The sequence below is a fragment of the Camellia sinensis genome, chromosome 3 (genome assembly GCF_055761805.1).
Source record: "Camellia sinensis isolate YWXY chromosome 3, ASM5576180v1, whole genome shotgun sequence".
NCBI lineage: Eukaryota > Viridiplantae > Streptophyta > Magnoliopsida > Ericales > Theaceae > Camellia > Camellia sinensis.
In genome coordinates, this window is record NC_138963.1 from 87,411,248 (window position 1) to 87,425,192 (window position 13,945).

The window sequence follows — 13,945 nt, forward strand, 5'->3', positions numbered from 1 at the left end:
TTTCAAAAAGCCTCTTGCCTTATTATATAGATAGGATAAATTACACTTTGTCCTCTTTATATTTTGTCACTTTCCCACTTTGACTATTAAAGTTAATTTTTTTTCCCACTTTGGCCCTTCATGTTTCAAGGTTTTTCCAATTGACTCCTACAGTTAATTTCTATTAAAAATTAGACAAAAAAACGACACATTAACAGTCACGTGATATAAAAATATTTAATTATATATAACACATCTTTAGTAGGTGTTTGTCATGCACTAAAAAAGTGTACTTTTTTTTTGCATGCATACATTTATTTGGGTCACATCAATCAACATTTATAAACATTTCTTTTTTACTTTTCTACACATTTTTTTTTTATAAAAAATCAAAAAGTGTACTTATTTAGAACATCCCAAACCACCCCTTAGTATAAACTTAAACTCCAATGTAATAATACTTTTTTTATGTCATGTGACAGTTATTATGGCATTTTCTGTCTAATTTTGAACATAAATTATAGCTTTACGAGTAAACTGGGAAAATTTTGAAACATAAAAGGTCAAAGTGGGAAAAAAATATACTTTAAAGACCAAATTGGGAAAGTGATCAAACATAAAGGGGACAAAGTATAATTTACCCAATTGTATGTAATACTGAGAGGGTAATTTTGAGTGAAATTGGGCCGAGCTATGAGACGGACTTTATGGCCCAAAGTATGACAGACTGAATAAAAAGAGCCGAAAAGTTACTCAGGCCCAAGGGAGATAACGTTACTCCGGCCAAAAGAGATGAAGTTACTTCGGCTCGTGAATTGTTAAACTACTTCGGTCCGGGAGCAACTTGAAGTTAGATCGGTCTTCAAGGTACATCGTTCTTGAATTTATACCGGCTTTAGAGGTATACCGGTTTTGGAGTTATACCGGTCAAAGTCGTTGGTTCAGTCCAAGCACACCATGAGTTGAACAAGTGAGAACCGAGATAAGGAAATATAAGCGGAAGGGCCGAACTAAGGATAGTTCGGCTTACTTTGTGGCTCAGCATAGCCAGGTTTATCTCGGTCGGATGATAGTTCGGCCATGGTGAAGACCATCCCACTTGGTTTAAGCAGTGGGGGGGTGTAAAAAGATAAGCATTATCTTTTAGGAGCATGAATCCTGGGAGGACTCTGCATGGAAAAATAAAAGTCCTACTAGGATTGGGCCACTCGAAACCTATAAAAGCTCACAAGCATTACCTTGGAAGGAGGTAACATAACACAACATACAATTTTGCTTTCTGAACACATTGAGCTTTGTCTATTTGTCAAGTTTTCTGACTTAGGCATCGGAGAGGTTTCCGGCACACACCCGCCGGCTAGCTCACGTTTGTGTTTTCAGGTGACAAAGCGATGTCGTACGGAGGAGCGTGGACTTAGTGAACAGGATTATACGAGGAGAATTATTTCTTCCCTGTACAATTGGCGCCGTCTGTGGGAAAACCAGACAGAACAAAACCTCTTGATTAAAGCTTCTCCCCTTTACAATCAATGGCACACATTGAAGACTTGCCGCAGTCCGCCGTTGACGGACTAACTCCAGAAGGGGGCGCAAGGCGTGAAGGATTACCTTCTGTCCCTCCCATGGCGGACTTGGAGCCCCAAAGACATACCTCCAGGAGGGATGCTAGGGGGAGACGGACTCACAGCCCCCGTCAATCCCATTCTTAAAGTCCCGACAGACAAAGACGGAGGATTGACCCTCAAGCTCTGGAAGATCGCGTGAAAGAGCAAGATGAATTGATAAAGAAAATGGCGGTGGACATGGAAGCCTTGAAGCGCCAGATGAAGAAAAAAGAAGTGGCGACAGGAGAGGGGCGCAAAAACAAGACGCCCCCTCGCCACTCAGAAAATCGTAGTAGGAATACTACACCCTCACAAGGAGAGAGTAGAAGCCTCAGGACAGGCGACACTCAATCCTGGTCTTCCAGAACTCGTCACTCCAGGTCTGAGAGGACGAGATCTGAAAGGTCATACACTGAAGGAAGCACATATTGGCCCTCACATTCGCACCAAACCAGATCTAAACAGACGGAATTACCCAGATCATCCGACTTACTAACCGTGCTCGAAGAGAAAGCACGATGCAAGGAGGATGCCAGGGCAAGGGATCCACATAGAGTTTCAGCCCTGCAGCGGTTGGCTCCTCGGACGCATGGAAGCGTCGAGGTGGGAATGCCAATACCGCGCCCTGCCTATGAACCGACGGACAAGGCATTAGCAAGACTACAGACTTCACCGTTTGTTCCAGCGATCGAAAACGTGCCCCTACCATTAGGCTTCCTTCAGCCGAAATTCACCACATATGAAGGGAAGACGGACCCGTACTCACACTTGAGCCACTTCCGCCAAGTCATGGCTGTATACAGATGAAACGAGGCCTTAATGTGCATACTCTTTCCATCAAGTCTTGGCGACCTAGGCTTGACTTGGTTTGAGAAGCTCCCAGAAGGCAGCATAGCCTCTTGGGCACAATTAGCAGAAGCCTTTGTGACAAGGTTCCGAACAAACACTAAAACCCCGGTGGAGATCGATCAGCTACTCTCCATCGACATGGGTGATAAAGAGACCCTAAGATCCTACAACAGTCGCTACTGGGAGACATTCAATCAGATTGTGGACTGCCCCACCAATCTCGCCATTGCACAGTATAAAAGAGGCCTTCCAGTTGGGAACAGACTGAGGGACTCGATCACCATGACGCCACCCCTCACTATGGAAGCCCTGATGGAAAGAGTGCATCAGCACATCAGGGTAGAAGAGGATGGCGCACGAGCCAAAGCAAAATCTAGTGCGACTGCAGTACCAGAAAAGAAGACCTCAGCAAAGGTCAATACAGTAGATCGACAGAGCAAAAACGGACGTGGCAAACGAGATAACGGAGAAGACCCAGACAAAAGATGGTTAAGAATCCGCACTGCCATAACAACGGTGTTCAAAAAACCGATATATCGGATTCTGAGCGAAATAAGAGACGAGCCTTTTGTCAAGTGGCCAGCCAAGCTAGGAGAAGCTCAGAAAGACTATGACGACAGATCACGGTGCACCTTCCACAAAGAAAAGGGGCACCAAACTGAGAATTGCACGCCACTGAGACAGCACTTGGAAGAACTGGTGGCAGCAGGCCACTTGGACAAATACATTGAAGGAGGAACACAGCCAGCCCCCCAGGATCATAATAACCCCAATGGAATGCCAATCGACGCCCCACCTCAAGGCATTATCAATGTAATACATGGAGTCTTTGAACCTGAGCGTGTATGCGAGCTCAGGGGATCAATCAAGAAGGCTGAGCACTTTAGAGAAGTGTTAAGTGCACAACCTGCCATCAGGAAGGGGAAGACAGAGGCAACAAATGTTATGACTTTTTCGGATAAAGACTTGGATCGAATATACTGTCCTCACAATGATGCCCTAGTCGTCACTCTCCGAGTCAAGGATTTTGACGTCAAGTGGATTCTGATTGACCAGGGTAGTTCATGTGAAATCATGTACTACGACACATTCAAACAACTGAAGCTACAAGACAAAGACTTGGCGCCTGCAGTTTCTCCCATAATTGGATTCAACTCCATGCCAGAATGGCCCGTCGGCAAAATAATTCTTCCGGTCAGAGCAGGAAGCGTAACAAAACAAGTGGAGTTCTGGGTATTGAAGGTCCCCTCCACTTACAACATCATCTTGGGCAGAACATGGCTGCACGCCATGCGTTCGGTGGCGTCATCATACCATAAGGTAATGCGGTTCCCAACGACACCGGTATAATTGAAGAAGTCTATGGAGATCAGATCATGTCAAAACAATGTTTCGCTACGGTAAATGGCAGCCGCGCTGCCAAAGGATACGTTCATTCGGTGGAAGAACCAGAAAGTAATGAACTATTCACGGACGTCAGTAAAGAGGCTGATCAGAAAGCGGTGGAGGACTTGGTGGAGGTAAAAATAGATGAGAAGAACCCGGATAAGTTCTTCTTGCTTGGCTCATCGTTGTCCAGTGCTGAGAGATTAGAGGTCTTGGAATTCTTGACCACTAACATCGAAGTGTTTGCCTGGACGCCCTACGACATGCCAGGCATTGATCCAAACTTCATCAGTCACCAACTCAATGTCCACCCATCCGCCAGACCAGTCATTCAACGCACACGCAGATCGGCACTCCACCACGCCGAAATAGTGGCAGAAGAAGTAGGCAACCTGCTGGAGGCAGGAGCAATTAGAGAAGTGCACTACCCAAGATGGATCTCCAACACAGTTGTAGTGCCAAAGAAAAATGGCAAATGGCGAGTCTGCGTTGACTACAAAACAGTTAACAAGGCCTGCCCAAAAGATAGCTTTCCTCTACCAAGGATAGATCAACTGGTGGACCTGACGGCAGGGCACAACCGGCTTAGCTTTCTGGATGCATACAGAGGCTATCACCAAATCGCCATGCATGAGCCAGACCAGGAGGTCACATCCTTTACAACACCAAGAGGATTATACTGCTACAAGGTCATGCCCTTTGGCCTAAAGAACGCAGGGGCGACATTCCAACGAATGGTCACCAAGATGTTTGAACCATTGTTAGGCAGAACAATGGAGGCTTACATCGACGACATGGTGGTCAAAAGCAAGGATGAGAGTGACCATCTTAAAGACCTAGGCGAGATGTTCCAGATCCTGAAGAAGCACAAGTTGCGCCTCAATGCGTCCAAGTGTGCATTCGGAGTAGGATCTGGCAAATTCCTAGGCTTCCTCGTGACCAACCGAGGTATAGAAGCAGACCCCTCTCAAATCAAGGCAATCCAAGATCTGGAGAGACCAAACTCAGTAAAAGAAGTGCAGCATCTCACCGGCATGGCAGCTGCACTCAACCGGTTCATAAGCAAGTCATCAGACAGATTACGACCATTCTTTCAAGCTTTAAAAGCCAAGTTTGAGTGGGATGAAGAATGCGACCGAGCTCTGGAAAGCTTGAAGGAGTACATGTCTTCCCCACCACTACTTGTTACTCCAGTACCTGGTGAAGAACTCTTTTTGTACCTGGCAGTCTCTCAGCACGCAGTTAGCGCAGTGTTGGTTCATGCAGAAGGAATACAACACTTGCCCATCTTTTATGTCAGTAAGACATTGTTGGGAGCCGAAACAAGGTACTTGCCCTTGGAGAAACTAGCATTGGCATTGATGATGGCCTCCAGAAAATTGGCACACTACTTTCATGCCCACACCATAGTCGTCCTCACAGCTTTTCCACTAAAAGCTTTGTTTGAGAGGGCGAACTTTTCTGGGCGAATCTTAAAGTGGGCAGTAGAGTTGGGACAATTCGACATCAAGTTCCAACCTAGGACCGCAATAAAAGCCCAATCTTTGGCAGACTTCGTCGCAGAGTTTACTCCTGGAAGTCATCATATCTGCCCAGTCGACCTAACTGACACAACCGAACTAGGGACGGAAGTTGACGCCGGAATAGCACAACCCCTAGTAGAAGGTACTCAGTCAAACTCCAAGGCAGACCAGACTAAGGACAACAAGGAAGAACAAACCAAGGCTCACCAACAGTCCAAACAGATGTCAAGGAACAGACAGCAAGCATGGACCTTGAAGAAAACACCACTCTTGACCCCACGACATCATCTGACCCCTCCACTTGCTGGAAGTTATTTGTTGGAGAGATGTGGAAGCTCTTTGTGGATGGAGCATCCAATCGGCATGGTGCAGGACTTGGCATAGTCCTCATCTCTCCAGACGGCCTGGTTGTAGAGCAAGCAATCAACCTTGGCTTCCCAGCATCCAACAATGAAGCGGAGTATGAGGCGCTTCTCGCAGGACTCAAGTCAGCACATTACATGAAGGCCACCGAACTAATGGTCTACAGCGACTCACAGCTGGTGGTAAATCAAACTTCTGGCGACTATGAAGCGAAGGATGATAGGATGGCCAAGTATCAAGAGCTGGTCAGAACAGAGATCAAGAAGTTTGATGTAGTAAGGATAGAACAAATTGGCAGGGAGGAAAACAGCCGAGCGGACGAACTAGCAGGCCTTGCCTCAATGGCAGATACATCCATCCCTCATCCATTACTTATCGACTTCTTACCAAGACCAAGCATAGAAGACCCCGAAGCAGAAGAGGTATGTTGCGCAGAATTAGGCCCCTCTTGGATGGATCCCATCATCCTATTCCTAAAAGACGGCATCCTACCAGAAGAGAAAAAAGAAGCCAACAGAATAAGAACAAAGTCGCAACGATTTTGGCTATCTCCATCTTTGGCATTATACAAGAAGTCATTCTCAGGGCCTTACCTAAAGTGTGTTCATCCCAGCAAAGTAGAAGCATTCTTGTTTGAAATACACGAGGGGGTTTGCGGAAGCCATCAAGGCGGAAAGTCACTAGCCTACAGGGCCATTTCGCAAGGTTATTGGTGGCCATACATGCAGGCAGACTCAGAGAAATATGTGAAAAAGTGTGAAAAATTCCAAAAATTCGCACATCAAATACATCAACCAACTAGAGAACTCCTACCATTGACTAGCCCATGGCCTTTCGCAATGTGGGGCTTGGACATAGTAGGACCACTTCCAACAACACCCGGCAACAGAAAATTCTTTCTCGCAGCAACAGACTACTTCACAAAGTGGGTGGAAGCAGAAGCATTGGCATCAATCAAAGAAAAAGATGTGAAGAAGTTCGTTTGGCAGAATATCATCACCCGGTTCGGCATACCAAAAGCACTGATCTCAGACAATGGTACTCAGTTCGACAGCAGAATCTTCAGAGGCTTTTGTGAAGAATACAAGATAGAATTCTACAATTCTACACCAGCATATCCTCAAGCAAATGGGCAAGCAGAAGCATCAAATAAAGTCGTCCTGGATGGACTAAAGAAAAGGCTAGAAAAGGAAAAAGGCAAGTGGGCGGATGAACTTCCTCATGTTTTATGGGCTTACCGTACCGCACCACACATCGGCGATCAACAGGAGAAACACCATTTTCCTTAGCCTACGGAATGGAAGCAGTAATCCCACTGGAAGTTGGCCTCCCCACAATTCGAAGCGAAAATTTTGATCCAGACTTGAATGGAGAATCCATAACATTGGAACTCGACCTTGCAGAAGAAAGAAGAGAAAGAGCACTGGTTCACATCGCCGTATACCAATGAGAGTTAATCAGAAAATACAACAAAAAGGTGCATCCAAGACAATTCAAGATCGGCGATTGGGTACTGCGCAAAGTAATGGGAAACACCTTGGTTCCAGGAGACGGCAAGTTAGGGCCAAACTGGGAAGGTCCTTACAAGGTGGTTGGGTTAGCAGGCAAAGGGGCATACCACCTAGAAGACAAGGATGGAAAAGCAATTCCTAGGCCATGGAACACGACCAATCTCAAGTTTTTTTACTTTTAGCTTTTCTTTTTCAAACATGTAATTTTTTCTTTCTTCAATAAAACAAGCAATTCTTTTCAGCATAAATTGTTTTTTGTAAAAGTTAGCTTTAGTGAAGATTAGGTACATTGCAAGCATTTTATTCTACGTTAGCTGGAAAAACTAACTTAGAGGTTGGCTGGAATAAACCAACACCCTTCCTAAGCCCAGGATAAGGATCCAGGCTGCAGGATGTTTGGTCGGAATAACCAAACATTATTCTAAGTTGGTTGGAAAAACTAACTTAGAGGTTGGCTGGAATAAACCAACACCCCTCCTAAGCCCAGGATAAGGATCCAGGCTGCAGGACGTTTGGTCGGACTAACCAAACACTATTCTAAGTTGGCTGGAAAAACTAACTTAGAGATTGGCTGGAATAAACCAACTCTTTGTACTCTTCAGCCGAAGTAAGGGTATGGCTGAAGAGTGGTTGGCTGGAATAAACCAACTCTTGTTGCTCTTCAGCCGAAGTAAGGGTATGGCTGAAGAGTGGTTGGCTGGAATAAACCAACTCTTGTTGCTCTTCAGCCGAAGCAAGGGTATGGCTGAAGAGTGGTTGGCTGGAATAAACCAACTCTTTGTACTCTTCAGCCGAAGTAAGGGTATGGCTGAAGAGTGGTTGGCTGGAATAAACCAACTCTTTGTACTCTTCAGCCGAAGTAAGGGTATGGCTGAAGAGTGGTTGGCTGGAATAAACCAACTCTTATTACTCTTCAGCCGAAGTAAGGGTATGGCTGAAATTGGATCGGCTGGATTAAACCAACTGTGTACTCCTCAGCCGAAGTAAATATGTCGGCTAAGGAGTGGTTGGCTTATAAGTACAGTTTAACCAGCTAAAAACCGAAATAACAGTTGGAGTAATAGAAGACATTACAAGCGCAAGCATATGAATTAAAACCGGAATAAGAGTTGAAGTAAAATTTTTCATTCATTGAAAACCCATTACAAAGAAGGGGCATAGCCCGGTTACAAGAACAAAAAATAACGAAAGGAAAAAGTACATAATCAAGAAAAAAGTTCTTCAATTTCGGCGTCAAAAGCTGCATCACCATCAACTTCAAGACCGGTTTCAAGAGGAAGTTCGCTCTCGGTTGCCAGGATGGTTTCGGTTGGAACCACGGTTTCACTTGGCTGTTCAATAGGTAGGTCCTCTACCATGGGCTCCAACCGAAGTGATGGGTCTGCACTAACAACCGGAGTATCTTCAGAAGCAGAGGAGGAGTCGGAATCTGAGTCTTCCAGAAACTGCTGCTGCAGGGCATTGGCATACTCCCCAAGGGAGCTCGGTATGAAGTAGGCTGGAGGGTTGAAAACCTCGGTCTGCGGTTCATGACCGAGCTTCTCAACAGCTGCCCTCCAGCCACACTTGAAGAACAGCTCCTTGGCAGCATCGCACTGTTTGACATAAGCATCCTCTGCCTTCTTGTAGCCCTGCTTTTCGGCTCCCTTCGCGCTCTTTTTTAGTTGGGTTATTTCGGTATCTTTTCTCTTTTCAAGTTTTACCAACTCGCGCAGATACTTGTCTTTCATAGCAATGGCGGCTTTCTGCTTCTCTGCTTCAGCCGAACTAACCAGACCGGCAAGTCGGCCGTTCTCAGCTTGTAACTCGGCCATTTTCTTTTCAGCTTCTTCTAGCTCGGCCACCTTTGCTTCGACTTCTGTCATTGCTTGTCTTGTGGCTTTTCTAAGCTCTTGAACTTTCTTGTAAGTAATGTTGTTTTTCTGCAAGGCCTGACAAAACGAAGACTTTCCTTGAGCCGAAGTAAAAGTTGGAGAAATTAGACAGAAAAACGGACAGAGCTACTTACCAAAATCATTGACTTCGACGAAGACCGAATAGACTTCAATTCGGTGCTTAATTGCTTTAGGTGGTGCTCCATATCTTTGGGGAGGCACACACTCTTGGCCAAGTTGAAGGCCAATTGATGATCTTTTTCAGCAACAACCGAATCAGAATCTTTGATATCTCGGTCGTTGAAGGTTAGCTTCGGAGCCCATTTGGAAGATTCTGCTCGGTCGGTTTGCTCCGGTTGAAAGGTTGGTCGAGGACTTTGGGGGATGGATTCAACCTCATCGACAAGTTGCTGTTCGGTCGATGTAGATCGGGCGCGTTTAGAAGGGCGAGATGAAGAAGGCTGTTGACAAGGGAGGGCCACAACGGCAGGCTGCGTTTGGATTGATGGTGGTACTTCGGCCCTGGTTGTTGCGGTCAGAAGGGCCCTAACTTTGCTTTTCTTTGCCATCTCTTCTTCAGCGGTTAGTGGGACAAGTCGTATTTCGGGCAAGGTTGGGTCCGGTTCAGGTGCGTCTTCAAGAAGGAAATCGGTCACTCGGGCTTTTCGACGACCGCTATATCTGTAGGTCGGCTCAAAGTTTAGAAGCTTAGCCCAACTCCTTTCTTTAACACGTAATGCGGCTCGGAGTGTGTTCAGATTTGGGTAACTATAATGGGAAGCAAGATGAGCTGAGTCTGCAAAAAGGATACAACTGTTAGATCGGTTATTACATCCGAAACCAAAGTACAAGAAAAAACATACATAAAACCGAAGTAAACTCTACCAGGTTTTCCTTTCTTCCAGTTTATACTTCGGCCTGGGATTTGGGCTTGCTGATCTTCAAAATTGCCCGATACCCAGAAAAAGTCATCATCATTAACGTCCTTATCCAGCGTGTCTTGTATTATCTTTTCTCTATGACGGCGTATCCTAAGGTAATAAACCTAGCCATCTTCTTTTGAACCTATGGAGTACTGGTGGAAGATTTCGGCTAAACCGAGGTTCAGGCCTGCTTGGCGGTTTAGCTCGGCTATACCCATTATTATCCGGTATGTATTGGTGGATAGCTGGGTTGGGCATAGTCTGGTTTGCCTAAGAAACTCACAAATTAAAGGCTGGACTGGGAACCTTAGTCCGGTCTCTATTATTGAAAGCAGGGTAAAAGGTACAAAGCCTGCTTCGCCCCAGGGTATGATATCCGGCTAGGGTAAGGTGTACATCGTCTGGAATGCCATAATCCCTTCGGAATTCGGCCATACCACCAGGGGTCTCTACTAGATACCTATACTTACCCATTTGTTGTATAATTTACGAATAAGTTATATCGGTGCAAAAATTGTGCTCGGTAGCTCGGTTGAGCGCACGCAGGAGTGCCTGGGTAACCTAAGTCTGCAAAGTAGAAAACAAAGGGGTTAAGCACAGATCATTAGACCGTGCTACAAATTAAAAGCAAGGTATATGAGTCCTACTCCGGCCTAATGGACTGGTTCTACCTCGGTTCATCAAAAGGTTTGGTAGCTCGGTTTGAGCAGGTTAGACCGGTTCATCGTCTGGGGACAGCTTTCTGAGTTCGGTCTAAAAAACTGAGAAAGCTGGCTTAGCCCCGAAGACTTAATTCAGTTAAGCTATGTGTTTTGATACTTCGGTTGAGCCTCTAGGGGCAGCTTTCTAAGTTTGGTATAAAAACTAAGAAAGCTAGCTTAGCCCCAAAGGCTTAGCTCGGTTGAAGACTGAAGTTCCTAGTTTAATGTATTCCAACTTTGTTCGGTGATCTTATTTCGGCTAGGATGAAACAGAGTATTTTTTAAAGCTGCTGTCATCTCTACAAGTTCTAGTTCGGTTATTGTCTAAGGTGATCTACCTATATAGGACAAACAGTGTCCTAGTTCGGTTGCTACTTGATTCTGGATTCAAGACCAGTTTTCTACAGAATAGTTCGTACACGCATGAGTTTTTACTAATTTTTTCATAAGAATACAAGAAGCAAAGCAGAAAAGAAAGAACATGTTTTTCGAAAATACAGTAAACAAAATGCCTAAAACATGTACGAAAGCAAAAACAAGGGAGGAAAATAGATTTACTTACCAGATTAGAGAGAAGGGGACTAGAGATGGAGACAGTAGCTGCAAATGAAGAACACAAACATAGGTTGGAAAGGCAGAGGCTCAGAGAGAGAAGAATGTGAAAAGTATAAGTGAATGATTCAAGAATAGAAAGGTTGTTTTGTGAAAAAGGAGAGAGAAAAAGCGGCAAAAAGGGGCGGGACTGTTCAAAAATTTCGAAGTACGAGGGCGGCGTGATAACAGCTCACAGCCTATCAGAACCTGCCACGTGTCATTGGAAAGTGAAGCGTTACAGTCAGTGATTGAAGAGACGTTTTGACCGAACAATTAGAGCCGGAGTGAAATTAAGCTCGGCTGGAGAGGCTAAAACGATGTTTTAGTTCGGCTTGAAAGGCTTGAAAACATTTAGCTCGGCTGGACACTTGGTAATCCCAATCATGCTGTGCAGATGGAATTAAGGGGCAATTGAGAGGGTAATTTTGAGTGAAAATTGGGCCAAGCTATGAGACGGACTTTATGGCCCAAAGTATGATAGACTGAATAAAAAGAGCCGAAAAGTTACTCAGGCCCAAGGGAGATAACGTTACTCCGGCCAAAAGAGATGAAGTTACTTCGGCTCGTGAATTGTTAAACTACTTCGGTCCGGGAGCAACTTGAAGTTAGATCGGTCTTCAAGGTACATCGTTCTTGAATTTATACCGGCTTTAGAGGTATACCGGTTTTGGAGTTATACCGGTCAAAGTCGTTGGTTCGGTCCAAGCACACCATGAGTTGAACAAGTGAGAACCGAGATAAGGAAATATAAGCGGAAGGGCCGAATTAAGGATAGTTCGGCTTACTTTGTGGCTCAGCATAGCCAGGTTTATCTCGGTCGGATGATAGTTCGGCTATGGTGAAGACCATCCCACTTGGTTTAAGCAGTGGGGGGTGTAAAAAGATAAGCATTATCTTTTAGGAGCATGAATCCTAGGAGGACTCTGCATGGAGAAATAAAAGTCCTACTAGGATTGGGCCACTCGAAACCTATAAAAGCTCACAAGCATTACCTTGGAAGGAGGTAACATAACACAACATACAATTTTGCTTTCTGAACACATTGAGCTTTGTCTATTTGTCAAGTTTTCTGACTTAGGCATCGGAGAGGTTTCCGGCACACACCCGCCGGCTAGCTTACGTTTGTGTTTTCAGGTGACAAAGCGACGTCGTACGGAGGAGCGTGGACTTAGTCAACAGGATTATACGAGGAGAATTATTTCTTCCCCGTACAAATACTATTATTATATGTATATATTATAGTATAATTACTATAAATGTCTTTTAGACACGATAAGTTACATATAGTATTATTTTATTTTAAATACTTGATTAAAACTATAAAAATATGATTTTTTTTTATCAAGTCTACGAACCCTTAAATTTATGATTTGATGAATCTGACTTCTAAATACATATCTGCACTCGACACCCGTATCCAAATCCATATAACATAGATCAGAGGGACGTATATGTCCCAAGAGGTTAATATTTTCCAGTTCCAAGAGTTAATCTGCTCAGAGATCATTTCATTGTATCAAGGAGATGGTTGAGAATACTAGATGAGCCTGAAAGAGACGGAAAAAAAAAAAGACTTCAGAGACATCTAACGCTTTAGGTAAAACTATCTATATTTTCATTTTCAAAAAATATATATATGTACGGGCATTGAAAATCTGATACTTGATGATGAAATAATTCAATAAATAAAATAATCATATGATTACCATCTATAAGACAAAACGCATCTAGCCGCTAATGGTAGGGGGTCCTCCAACGCATCCTCCAATATTATAAAAATATTTAATGGACAAATTTTACAGAGAAAACAACATATCTCAACCCATTAGGTATAGTCTATTTATAATAACTAGCATGTCGCTTAGCAAGTAGTTTGAGTACTCTATAAATCTTTCTTATAATTTTTTGTTTAAAACTTCTATATCCATAAGACTTTATCTCTTAATAAGTTTTGTACAACGTAAAAATCTAATGTAGTGTTTAATTAGTATTTGTCAATTGTCAATATATGTGATAATTTATAATTGAGTCACGTAACAGTATTGGAACCCACATAATTCTTGTGGTGATTTTTATTCGTTGTCAATATATATATTGAGCCATAGAATTTAGTCATTAACATATTTTTTTATGAACTCCTTAATGCAACTTATTTTTAAGAATTGAGTTAATTTCACTTTTATCCTCAAAATTATCATAATTTTTTTTTTATTTCATCTCTAAATTGTTGACTTCGTCTATTTAGCCCATAAAACTTATGATTTCTCTTCATGTGGTTTAATTGGAGGTTATTGCACAAATCAATAATAATCAATGATAAAAACATAATTTCAAAATTTGAATAATTTAAATTATACAAACAAACGCCTATTAAATTGGTTGTAGGGGTGAAAGTGGAATTTTCTTTTTTGGGTATGATTTTCTCAAAATTTCAAAAAAAGACCTTCAAAAAAAATCTTAGGCCATATTGCTCTTGCATGCTAACTTTCTTTCAAAATTTAAATGAGTTTTGAGAAAGAGAGGATAGTGTGAAAAATTCAAATAAATGCCTAACACATTTGAAGATTTATTTAAAATACAAATCGTCATGCTTGTAATTATGAAAATTACAAATATTTGCTTGTCATAATTTTTATTT